The following is a 10,928-nucleotide window of genomic DNA, read 5'->3' as shown; positions in this document are numbered from 1 at the left end:
GCCTTTAAGAAAAGGTATGGTTATGGGGGTCTCTATGTGCAAAATGTTGCATTTATTTTCGCTCAAAGTTGTCGCTTTTACATTGAATTATATAGGGAAACTATTTGGTGTATTATGACCTAAACTCGATGTCAGATCAATGTAGAGAGTATAAGATAGATAAGGGGAGGTAACCAATATATTTAGAACCCTCTAATTATGTCCCTTGTTAACAAAATAGCCATAAGTCGTGGTGTAAACACCATACATGTATAATGAAAAAAATAAAGGCATTGCTATTTCGGAAAGGATTAGCGATGTAAAGGTATGTTTAATAATAATGTTTTTATTCATTTGTTTGTTCCTTCTGTTTTGTCTCACGTGTTTACCGGCTCAATGGAAATATAATGTTATCTCTATCATTTATTTAAATTATGTCATTTTCAATGCAGTTGAAACATAATCAGGTTCATGGGGGGGATAAAATTCATTAAAACTGCGCTTTGGTTTTTCTTCATTGAATGTGGTACAATATGGTCAAACTATATATCATTTTAAAGCTTAAGACGGATAGAATAACATAAACACATTCAATATTTGTGTGCTTTATTCGTATTTTGGTTTAAAACCAATACTTTTTTACACTAATTTACAAAATCTCAATCTAAAGTTAGGAATGATATGCACTACCTTAAGTTGAATAAATACAAAGCTATATACATATACAAGGTCAAGTTAGCAACATTTCACAGAAAATTATTGTCATAAAACAACAAATGAGTTTTTATTCAACTGCCTTTTTTGGATAAATATCCTAAACATAGTTCTAAAAATAACTAAAACGTAACTACTTTTTAACAATCCAGGTATGGTGGATAATAAGAGTCACAATTCTATTTCAAAGGATAACAATTTTGTTATTTACCTCTCAACCAAATTGCAAATTTTAAACCATCTCAAATTGAAATAGATTGCAGACGACATATAAAATTGTAAAGGAATATAAAGAAATTGGCAAAACGATTGATTTTATATTTCGATTCCTTCTACCCATTTGAAAGCGTGGCCATCGCTGTGATCCGTAGAAAAACGTGCAAAACAAATCGGTCGAAACCACGTGCAGTGGTGAGAAAACCGGGTATGTGTATACACATACCTGAGATAACACATGCTTATTTTGACAGTTTGGTGGCAACTTGTAAAACAACTATTAACATTAATCAGCAAGAGATCGCACTAAATAACAGAAATGACCGCGTAGAGATATCATCACTTACCCTATTTGAAATAGTTTCCAGCTGAAAATTGTCCCCCACACGTCTTTTTAGTTAATTTGTATTGTTTTTCTGGAGCCGAAGTGCATCTCACAGAATATCCAACCAACTTCCGTTGTTTTCACTTTCGTTATTAAAAACTCCGTTTAAAAGAATTATTACTACTTTTAGATTGTTAAAGCGATGTATTATTATATATTATCACAGTCTTCGAAATTAGCTTTGAAAAGTTACATGCCAGTCGGGCCAGTTACTTAAGAATTTTTACATGCCAAACATATTTTGTACATGCCCGAACTTTTAAACCAAAAATATAACGAATCACAACATTTTAGCACTTAAACGCTACACATAGTAAAGCAGAACATTTGTTTCAATAGTAGTGAATACAATGACATCTAATAAGTCACTAGAATAAGGTCGGTCGTTCGTTACACCGGTTCTCTGGTGTCCTCGTTCCGTTTCTTGGCAGCAATGGCTTCCTTTTTCTCTAAATCATTGTCAATTTTCTATTTTGGAAGTGCTTTACTAGGCATAGCCCTATGAACATACCTTAGATACTGCATAGCCTCTTTGTCGACTCAACAATGACATTTGTCGACATTGACGAAAACAGAAGCGTATTACTTGATTGAAATAAAAAATTCAAAAAGCATCTACTCAATTTAAATTTCTAGAGAAACTATCAATAAGAACTGAATGTGACAGAAATGCATCGGTCAAATACAATAATGATGACAAGCGCAAGCAGGTGCGTGTTTGCATGTTAAACCAATCAAATTTCATTGTTTTACAACTTCCAGCAAGGTGTTTAATCGCAAAATTGAAAAATATATATGTAAATATCAAGAACTTACAATATTTTTTTTATAAACTGTCAATTGGCTTCAATAATTTACATGCCTGGCGGGCTACAAACGTGAATTTTTTATGTGCCCAGCAGTAATTTTACTCGCCACAGGCGATCGGGCGTGTGCTAATTTCGAAGACTGTTATCAATAGAATAGTATACCGTGATGAATTGAACGGAGTAATCTAGATCTTTCTGTCAGTCTGTAAGCGTACTATTTTATGCGCAATAATAAAGTATATGTGATTCGACAACGATTGTAAACATTGGTGAAATGCTTCTTACATAGTTATTCTTTTGAGTGTTTATGAGGTCTGATCGTGCAGTTTGCAAACATCAACGGAAAGATTACAATCCAATGCATTTGTCATCGTCAACCGTATGGAATGTCAATTAGGCGATGAGTGAGTTTTTAGCATGTTTCTTTCTATTTTATTAATTTAAAAATGGCTGCCCCCATGGTGATGAAATGACATGTGTTCGAGTTTTGATATTTCTAGATATGCAAACTTTTTTTACTATTTAAGCGTAACTTGCCCTCGTCAATGTCGATATCATTCACTAGTTATATAATTTTCCGCCGAAATACGTGGAATAAACATGATTCAGATTTTTGAAAACAATGAATATTTTAGTGTTAAAATCTCTTTGTATTTTGATTTATTTTGTGGATGTTATGATACGTTGATGTACAAAATTGGTAGCAGTTTGAAGGAAAAACATCCATTAAAGCATATATGTATACATTATCAATGTGGCACTCTTCCTTTAGTCAAATTTGAGTTCAATGCTAGGGGTCCCACATTTTTCAAAATGAAGCCTCTACATGAACCTTAAACTTCGTCATTTTTTTTAAACATTTATAATTTTCATACATCTTTACTGCAGTGATGATTGAATATATCATACTCAATGTGTTTAGATATTCAACGAATGAAGGAAATGAAGATTCTATTTTGTGGATAATGTACTTGCTGGGCCAACAACTCATTCACTCATTCAAGCATGGATTTTTCATTATAAATATATTAAATGTGCCTTTTCACAGATTTTGGCATGTATTGAAGTTTGCCATTAAATGCTTTATATTGGTAAATGTGAACATTGGATTTAAAAAGCTTCAGTAAAAAAACAAGAATAAAATTAAAGAAAGAAAAAAAAGTAACCCTCAACTGGACTCAAACCACTGGCACTGACCCCTTGCATAAAAGTCTATCGCTTACATCACTCGGCTATCCATGCTAATACAATGAGTCATGTATTTTAAACTTGATATAAGCAATTCTTGTAGTATCACAAAAATATAACGACAACAACAAAACTCTCCAAATTATTCAATCGTTTTGTGTTGCAGCGCTTTATAATTTTCAGTTTTTTAAACAAAACTTGAAAAGGCCCATTTAATTAATATTTCTCTATTGCTATCTCAGTGCTATTTTTATAATGAATACTCTTTTAAAGCTTTATATTTATTTTTATGTAAGTGTTAAAGTTTATGTATGTTGTGTGTACTTGTATTTGCTTCTGATAGACTAATCTTATTTGCATCTAAGCGCAAAGAATTAATTTTCATAAGTTTAATAACATATCTTGTAAAATGATTCTATGATCATTGGTCATTGCAATATGGAATATTTTCTGAGAGAATCACTAACATCTGTTTTTGTATCTCTATTAAGTATATGTTTATATTCCTCTATACATGCACGATCTATGAATGTCATATAAAATAAGTTAGCATGCATGGTAGGGTTAGACATCATAGTCACAAATCTTATAGTGCCTGTTGCAGTAATTTTTTATGCTCCCCGAAATAAAATTTCGGCGGAGCATATAGTTGCCAGTTTGTCCTTCCTTACTTCCTTCCGTCACACTTTTGCTACCGTTTCTCATAGTACCTTCAATTCTTTACTGATCTCTTTCATATTTGGCATGTAGGTACCTTGCATGGACCTCTACCTTTTGATGTGGTTTAAGGTCACTGAGGTCAAGGTCACCGAGGCTAATAATAGATTTTTTTAGGTGGTTATTAACACATAGATTGACAAAGCGCATCACAGGGGAGCATCCATCAGTTTCACTGATATTTTTGTTTATAACTGCTGAATTAAGATATATCAACACAATTAAAATTGTACTTGCATATAAAACTCTATCTCATAACTGTATATGATTCATAGTTTTTAGCTTTTATATTAATATAGCTTTATCATATAATGCATTCAAAAATGATTCTATTGTAAATGCTTTGATCACAATAAATCAACATTATTAGAAAAGCATTTGCATGTGACTTCATGTAATTCAGTTTTACGTTCTGTCTTTAGTTATCCGGTAATCCGCTTATTGTGAATATGGGCTTGCTAGAAAAGAGATGTAATACATGTGCGTAAAGTGTTGTCCCAGATTAGCCAGTGCAGTCCACACAGGCTTATCAGTGACGACACTTTTTGCTTTAATGGTATTTTCCTTTTAAAGATAGAAAAAATCCAGTTAAGACGGAGAGTGTCGTCCCTGATTAGCCTGTGCAGACTGCACAAGATAATCCGGGGCGACACTTTACGCAGATGCATTAAACCCCCTTTTCACAGAGCATTGCTCATTTCAATTTGATGCCTGGACAGTCATTGTTATATCTTACTGTGTGCGTGTGTATGTATTTCCAAGATTATGAGGTCCTTCCCAACCTTAAGCTGCATTATGTACGGATCAAGAGTATGTCCCAGCACTTCTTTATAATTATCTTACTAGACTCTTGAAAGCTGGGACACATTTTAAATTATAGCTGAAATTTTGAGCCATTTAGATTTTTATAAACAATTTCAATTGTGGTGTGGTCTTGTGTTATTTGGCTGGGGGGGACCCCTAATGTCTTTATATTCACTATCAACCAAAGTCACACTCTTTCTGGAAGGGGAATGGAACCTGAGTTGCAGCAGTGAGATGGCTTGTACAAACCATTGCTACTGCAAATCCCTTAATATTTTACTGAAAAGTTAATGCACTTAACCCTTTCCAACTCAAAGTGAAAATGGCTACCGGTATGTGCAAACAGCATAAAACCAGAACAGCCTGGGAATATGCTGTTTGCTGCTCATCAGTATAAATAAATAAAGCCTTTAAATTTTGAATATAGAAAGAAAGACATTTTATTAAAAATAACTTTCTAAGGGACAGTCCTGAAGGGACTACAAATGCCTCTAAATACGTATCTAAGTGGTAAAGGGTTAGTACCATCAAAGCCAAGAGTAACATACAATCTAATTAAGTTAAAATAAATAATGTTTGGGAGGGTCTTAAAGTGGTGAATCTTAGCTGATCATCAAGTTATTTTCCAAATGCATATTTTAGCTAGCTTTAATTGTTTTCTTCCTTTACTTTTGCTTTCATATGAAGCTTTTCTTAAGAAAAAGTAAATTTAGTAAGTGCTAAATATATAAAATATAATTACAGTGTCTCAATGTTTATACCTTGCTAAGAGTGTATCAATTTTCCAGATGTTGAAAAGTAACAAAAATCTTAGAAATAGTGACTTACTTTTCAATTTTACACTTTTCCCTATGCATTTATAGGATTATATTTATGCACCAAAGTTTAAACTTTCAACCATTTGTTGTTAATGTTAGGCCCATATCAATCTTTAATGTGTACAGTTATACCAGATCTCAAACTAAAATGAGAGTTGTGGCTTCTGCATTAGTGTTTGAGAAAATGAACTCCTTATTCTACTTTTTAGTCAATTGACATGCTCATCAAAGTAAAGTCCTTCCTACATTTATCTTAACTAAATATATTGATGGAACACAAAATTGGTTTTTTCTTTATATGGCTATTGTAAAACCTCGTTAACACTCTAGAGGCAACATGTATTGCCCAATCTTCATGAAATTTGTTTAGAAGATTGGTCTCAATGATATCTTGGATGAGTTTCAAAATGATAACGTTTGCTTGAAAAACATGGCTGCAAGGGGCGGGGCATTTTTCCTTGTATGGCTATATATGGCTATAAAAAAACCTAGTTAACACTCTATAGGCCACATTTATTGTCCAATCTGTATGAAACTTGATCAGAAGATTTATCCCAATACTATCTTGGACCAGTTCGAAAATGATGCCAGTTGGTTGAAAAACTGTCAGGGGTCAGGACATTTTTCCTTATATGGCTTTAGTAAAACCTTGTTAACACTATAGAGGCCACATTTATTTTCCAATCATCATGAAACTTGGTCAGGAGATTTGCCCCAATGGTATCTTGGACAAGTTTGAAAATGGTTTCGGTTGCTTAAAAACCTGGCCACCAGGGGGTGGGGCATTTTTTCTTATATGGCTAAATATGGCTTTAGTAAAACCTTGTTAACACTCTTGGAAGCCACTTTTATTGTTCGATCTTCATGAAACATGGTCAGAACATTTGTCCCAATGATATCTTGGATGAGTATAAAAAAGTTTTTGGTTGGTTGAAAAACATGGCCACAAAGGGGGCGGGGCATTTTTCCTTATAGATCTGTAGTAAAACCTTGTTAACACTCTAGAGGCCACATTTATTGTCAGATCATCATGAAACTTGATCAGATGATTTGTGTCAATGATATCTTGGACATGTTGGAAAATGGTTCCGATTGCTTGCAAACATGGCCACCAGGGGGCAGGGCATTTTTGCTAATATGGCTATATATGGCTTTCGTAAAACCTTAACACTCTAGAGGCCACATTTTTGTTCGACATTCTTGAAAGTTTGTCAGAAGATTTATCCTATATAGATCTTGGTGGCGTCTGAAAATGGTTTGAGTTGGTTGAAAACCATGGCAACCAAGGGGGCGGGGCATTTGTCCTTATATGGCATAATAAAACATTTTTTACACTCTATTTAAATATTATTGAAGTTTAAAACTGTTCATAACTTGATTTGTTTGAATTCCAATCATGAATGCACATTTAATTACTCCAACTGACCCTTATCAGCTGCCTGAGCACATATCAATACACATCTCTGGGTGAACCTTGATGTTCTATTTTTAGATCAGCAACTTGATACCTTGTTGTGCTATTTCTTTGATGTGTGGCACCATAGATAAGAGAAGATATACTTTTTGAGGCACACAGTTTATTGATGAGGTCTGAACTTTTTTGTGATTATCAAAGATTTGTGTTTTAAAACGGATGTATTGATTTTTTAATTGGAAATATAAATGCAAGGCGAGTCTGAAAATCGTTCATGTTTTTGTTAAAAAGCAAGGCTTTCAGGGATGTGGTAGTTTTTGTGTATGTCTACAGTTGTTTATAGTGAAACATTGTGAATACTTAAAGTTTTAGTCACATTTTTAGTTCAATCTGAATGACACTCGCTGAGTACATGGTGTTATCATATCTTGATTTAGTTTACTCAATTAGTTTTAAAGGGGCCTTTTCACAGATTTTGGTATATTTTGAAGTTTGTCATTAAATGCTTTATATTGATAAATGCAAACATTGGATCTTAAAAGCTCCAGTAAAAAATCAAGAATAAAATCGAACCAGTGACCCCCGGAGTCCTGGAGTAAGTCTGAAGTAAAAACGCATTAGCCCTCTCGGATATTCCGCCGGGTATACACAGTGTAAGTATTTTATACGTTATATAAGCAATCTTCGTATTTTCGTAAATTTAAACGACAACAACAGAACTCTCCAAATTATTCAATCGTTTCGCGTTGCAACGCTTTATAATTTTTAGGTTTTCAAATCATCAAAAGGTACATATAATGGCTATATTGGACTATGGTAAATGTTCAGTAATACTGTTTCCTCACAAATATAATAACTAAAACGAAAATTTGCGAATCTGAAACAACTTTTTTCAATTTTGTCAATTTACCAAACCGTGAAAAGAATCCCTTTAATAATATTATCTTCAAACATGGTGACAATCTTTATGAGCATAATATTTTTTGCTCATGGTTTTTCTTTGTGATCATCTTTTGTCAATTGTCTGTCTTCCGTTGTGCGTCATGAATATTTGCCTTGTTTACACTGTAGAGGCATAATTTATTGTCGGATCTTTATAAAACTTTGTCAAACGATTTGTCCTTATGATATCTTGGATTAGTTAAAAAATGGTTCCGGTCTGTTGAAAGACATGGCCGCCAGGGGCCTTTTGTTGTTTATTCTTCATGAAACTTGGTTAGAACATTTGTTCTATTGATATCTTGGGCTGCAAAGAACAGGACATTTTTTATATCAGGTGAGCGACTTTGGGACTTTCAAGCCCTCTTGTGTTAAATCATTTCATGAATTTACCAACAAAACTGTAATATTTGATAAACAGTTTTCATTGGTTATGATTACATGGAAAGAATTACCTGTCCTGGGTTTCGGACCCGGGACCTTTACTTAGAAAAGCTGTACAAACACTTGATAGTTATTACGATTTCCATGGATCAATTAATGATCTTATATTTTAAACATGTTAAATGTGTATAGTGAAGGGAGTTATTTTGCTTGTAAGAATTTTATGCATACATACTTTTTTGAAAAATTACACTTTTTCAACTGATATTTTGGCAAATTGTAAATAAGTCCCCTTTAACAATGCAAATGATATTAATCACACAATTGATCAGATAAAACAACGGTATGTTGTTCCAGTGTTTAATTTTGAACAATAAGACATTATGTTGGATAATGAATTATATTTCACTATAAGTAATCAAATCTATATTGAAACTCTACTTAACGGACATGTATAAGGGGGAAAATCTATATCATATTGTATATCAAGAGAAAATATTTACTTGTACATTTCGCCTCCCCCCACCCCCATCACCCACCCCAAACGATCTCTCGGTATGTGTGAATAATTACATGTGTCCCAAAGGAACATTTTTTTTTTAAATCAAACTCAGTGTCAATTATTCTTCTAAATAGCGTTTATAAACTACACGCTGGGTATGCGGATACTTTGATAGCAGATGGCACTTCGATACCAGATAACAACAAAAGCCACGCACGAGAGGTAATTCCTCAGTTTTTTTTAAGTTATATCATAAATATTAGTATTTAGACAATGTGCATGGTCGAGTTTATAAATTGTGTATCCTTTTTATATTGGAAAGAAAAAAATCACTGAAGAATGGCAGATTTTTCACCCAAAAATAGAAAATTCGGTCGGAAAACAGCATGAAATGGATGAACAGTTAACAGTTATTTCGGTAGGGTTAGTAAATCCAGTTCTATAATTGTTTAAAGGCATTTTTGAAATAAAATATATTTTGGTGCATCCAAAGGAGGTATTACCATGTATGTTAGAAAAATCCTGGTTATTAATATTCAGGATTTATTGAAATATGGCTATTTAAATTAAAGTTGACGATGCAGGGATTTTCCCATATTTAGCACTTTATTAACAAATTTCTTTAAAGGTATGCAAGTGAAAAAGTTTTTTCACCGACAATTATATTAACCAATGTCCCCGAGTAACATATCCGCCAGGGTTTCTTAAACAAGTTCGTATTGGTGGAAAAATTCGACTTTACATACAACGTGTTGATGAAAAAATGATATGACGTGGTGCTGTACAAAGATGTCGAGATATGACATGTGTGAAGTTCATTTATAAACTTAAAAGCTCTATTACAGCTGATGTATGCCCACTCTGACGCATTGTAGATCATTTTCATTGAACTTTGAGGTTTAATTATGATATCCGCTCTGAAGCTAAGTTAATTTTCAGCTAATTTGTATCTTTTGTAATTGTTTGAAAATCATTGTAAATTTAAAGCAATTGATTCATACAGGTAAAAGTATACACCCGGTAGGCAATCTAAATATTTCTAATAATATTTTTGCCTATAGTCCCAATTAAGCTCGATTGGTCATTGTCGGCTTGTGACATAACGGTATATCCATATTGTTTATTCTTATGATAGAAATTTAAGTACAGATAGATTTAATAATAGGGAAACATTTTAATAATATGTTTGAGTATGTAACGTTGCTGTATGTTGCGGGTATTTAGGAATTAACATAACAGATGTCAGTTCGGATGGGACATGTAATGAAGTTTGAAAAAATGATTAAGGAAGTATGGTTTCATTTCTTCAATGTAGTTCATTTATCGGGAACACGTGTTGATTTGTATTAGTCCTTGATTAACAATTTGGCTCATATTACTTCAAACCAATACATAACGAGTCCCATTTCAGATATAGTATATAATGAAATTTAAATAATTGATTATATAAGTGTAATTCCAATTTCCCAGATTGAATGTGTATCGAATGTGTATCGGGGTTTACATAATCGATTATATAGTGTTAGGTTTCATATTACCAATGTGGTTTTTCCATAGAGAACATCTGGTTATATGATCGAGTATGCTTAATGAAATTATCTGCACATGGTCATCACAAACTGTGACATATGGTAGATGCATGAGCGATCCATCCAATCAAGAAGGGTTATTCGAAGGGTTGGGTTTAGTAAATCAAGGAAAAAGTACAGTCAATCATTCAAGAATGGGATAGGAAATATCTAAATTTTATGTTTATGTACCCATGAATAAAATGCTGTGTGGTTGTTGTAAGAGAAGATTCTGCGGTTAGATTTGGAAAAGAACTTTGATAGTTGTCACGTCTTCTTGACGTGGTGGCCATGTTGGCCGCCGCGCTGTAAAATTGTATTTCACGAACAATAGTAAGCGTTGTGTAATAATATATTCAACAGAAATTAATCACGATGAAAAAGGAAATGAACTTTGTTTGTTACTGTGTGGTTTCCACGAACGATACATAAATACGTGACAGGCTCGGGTACCTCGGGTACTCTTAAGTATACTTACATGTACCCCGGGT

General features: G+C 33.2%; 1 protein-coding gene across 3 annotated transcripts in view; it reads left to right on the top strand.

Moving 5' to 3' along the window:
* The first annotated feature begins 210 nt into the window (after positions 1-210).
* The window catches only part of LOC127850864 (potassium voltage-gated channel subfamily KQT member 1-like), a 60,505-nt gene continuing 49,787 nt past the window's right edge, over positions 211-10,928 (top strand). For 2 of the 3 annotated variants that reach the window (XM_052384205.1, XM_052384204.1), the window contains exon 1: positions 211-304. The gene's annotated coding sequence lies outside the window, so the exon portion shown is untranslated. Of the gene's footprint in view, positions 305-7,124; positions 7,219-10,928 lie in introns of those variants that run through there. The other variant, XM_052384206.1, reaches the window with a different exon arrangement.

Source organism: Dreissena polymorpha, chromosome 11 (genome assembly GCF_020536995.1).
Source record: "Dreissena polymorpha isolate Duluth1 chromosome 11, UMN_Dpol_1.0, whole genome shotgun sequence".
NCBI classification, from domain to species: domain Eukaryota; kingdom Metazoa; phylum Mollusca; class Bivalvia; order Myida; family Dreissenidae; genus Dreissena; species Dreissena polymorpha.
This window is presented reverse-complemented; position numbering and strand designations above follow the sequence as displayed.